Source organism: Eschrichtius robustus, unplaced genomic scaffold (assembly GCF_028021215.1).
Source record: "Eschrichtius robustus isolate mEscRob2 unplaced genomic scaffold, mEscRob2.pri scaffold_597, whole genome shotgun sequence".
Classification (NCBI taxonomy): Eukaryota; Metazoa; Chordata; class Mammalia; order Artiodactyla; family Eschrichtiidae; genus Eschrichtius; species Eschrichtius robustus.
The window spans coordinates 127,501-130,000 of record NW_027175471.1 but is presented as its reverse complement, the minus strand read 5'-3'; the positions used below and the strand labels follow the sequence as shown (position 1 = coordinate 130,000).

Genomic DNA, 2,500 nt, shown 5'->3' with positions numbered 1-2,500 from the left:
CGGTCGACCAGCACACCACCCCCGACGGCTCCCCTCACCCGCGCCGTGCGCGGGGGCGAGGGGCGGGGAGAGGAACGCGCGGAGGGGCGACGGGACGGGAGCACGAGCCGGCGGCCACGGGACGGACGGACGCGCGGGGCGGAGAGCGGGCGGGGCCGGGAAACGCACCGACACCCGAGCGCGGCCCGGAGGCGGCGTCGTCACGGAGGAGAGAGGACGGGAGACGGGGGGACGGGAGAGGAGAGAGGAGAGGAGAGGAGAGGAGAGGGGGACGGACAGGAGAGGAGAGCGGCGGACGGCGTGGAAGGCACGGGGGTGTGGTGGAGAAAACCCGGCGGTCGCCCCCCGACCGCCGGGCCCTCCTTCACCCCGCGCCTCCTTCCACGCCCGACCGACCGAGCGACTCACTCCCACCACTCACTCTCTCTCTCTCTCTCTCTCTCGCGCCGCCAACGCCGCACACCGCGTCCTCCACGCAGCCGCGAGACGCCCCCGCCGCGACGAGCGACGGACGCCGAGCGCCCCGGTCCACCCACCCACAGACGCCCACCGCGGGCTCGGGAGCGGGCACGGAGCGCGGCGCGGCCGCAGCCCGGGGGAAAGCGCGCGGCGGCAGGCGACGCCGCGGCGTCCCGCGGGTCGCCGCCGGGGCACGCATCCCCGGGGCGCGGCCGCGCACGCACGACTCGGCCTCGGCCCGAGCCGCCCGCCCCGACACGGCGAGGCGAGGCGGCGGGGGCGGGCACGGACCCCGGACGCGCGGCTCGGGGCGCCGCGGAGGAGGCGGGCCGGACGTCCGTCGCCGGGACGCCGCCGCCGCCGGGGGCGGGCGGCGAACGACGGCGGAACGGACGCGGCCCCGCCACGCCACCACAGCGGGCCCCGGCCGCGAGGGCGCGGGACCGTCCCCGCCCACCGACACCCCGGGGGTACGCCCAAAGACCGCTTGCGGCGCGAGGGCGCTTCCCGAAGGGGACCGACCGCGGAGGCCAACGGCCAGGGACCTCGTCGCGAGCTCTCTCTCCCTTCTCTTCCCTCTCGCGGGCAGCGGGCCCCCCCGTGGCCTCAGCACGAGGCGGGGGGGGGGGCGCCGCGTCTGCACTTAGGGGGACAGAGGGCCCCGGCGGCCCTGCGAGGAAACCCCCAGCCGCGCCACCCCGGGAAGGCGCGCGCGCGAGCGCACACACACGCAACGCACGCGCGCACACCCCCGGGGGGCGATTGATCGTCAAGCGACGCTCAGACAGGCGTAGCCCCGGGAGGAACCCGGGGCCGCAAGTGCGTTCGAAGTGTCGATGATCAATGTGTCCTGCAATTCACATTAATTCTCGCAGCTAGCTGCGTTCTTCATCGACGCACGAGCCGAGTGATCCACCGCTAAGAGTCGTACGAGTTTGGTTTCTTTGCGTTTCGGCGGGGTCCCCGCCGGTGGCACGGCACATCCCCCGGAGGGGTTGCCTCTGGCCGGCCAAGTCAGACAGAAAACAGCAGACCGGAGGGGCCGGAAGGTTTCACGACGGGGCGCCCGGCACCGACCCGCAGGCGGGGCGGGCTCGGACACCCCACAGGCGCCCGGGGGGTTCCCACCTCACCCCCCCCCCACCCCGCGAGGGACGCGGGGCCCGCACTCACGCGGCACACGGGCCCGGCCCGCACCACGGCCGCCGGGTAGCCCCCTCCCGACGGCCGCGGCGGGGAGGACCAGTGGCGCGCGGCGCGGTGCCCCGGCCCCGTGGGGGTGGGGGTGGGAAAGCGGAGTCTGGGGGAGAAGGGAGGGGGCCTCCCGACTCCCCGCGGGCCCGACCGCCCCGACCCCAAGGCGGACGGGCGACCCCCCCATGGGTCTTTAAACCTCCGCGCCGGGACGCGCTAGGTACCTGGAGAGGGGGAGGCGGGCGAGGCGGGGGGGACGGAGCGCCCCACGCTCGCCGCCGCCGCCCCGACAACCGACCGACACGCTCTCCGCCCGCGCCCGCCCGCAGCACGCGGGGCCTCGGCGCTACCGGCCCGTGACACGGGGCCCCGGCCGGGCGCCGGGCCGACCGCCACACGAGACAACCACTGCCACCGCCCGACGAGGCCCCCACCGTGTCCCCCAAGCCGGGCGGAGACCTCCCGCTCGCGCCCGGGCACGGGCGCGGCCCTCTTTTCTCCTAAACCCCAACCCCGCCCCCCCACCCGGGGCCCTTGCCCCGCACCCGCGTCCCGGGCCCCCTTATCGCCACCGAGGGCGGTAAGGGAGGCTCCGACGGGAAGCGGGGGAACGAGCGGGCAGGGGGCACACGGGGGGGGGAGGGCGGGAAAGAGAGAGAGCCCGACGGACGACGGAGGAGAGGCCCCAGGCTCGGAGGACAGGCCGAGGCGAACGGCGAGGGGGCGGAGGGCCCGGAGCGGAGGACCGACGGCCGGGAAGGAACCGGTCCAGGGCCGGCGGCGGGAAGGCGACGGGGCGGGCGAGCGGCCCCACGGTGGAGCCGCCGCCGCCACGCCACCCATCCCG

The 2,500-nt window shown here is 77.2% G+C and overlaps 1 non-coding gene across 1 annotated transcript; it reads right to left on the bottom strand.

Annotated features, from left to right (window-relative positions):
* Positions 1–1,233: 1,233 nt before the first annotated feature.
* On the bottom strand, positions 1,234–1,386 carry LOC137757985 (5.8S ribosomal RNA). The gene has a single exon (XR_011072656.1). It is a non-coding gene; the product is annotated as a 5.8S ribosomal RNA (ribosomal RNA).
* Between the last annotated feature and the right edge of the window lie 1,114 nt (positions 1,387–2,500).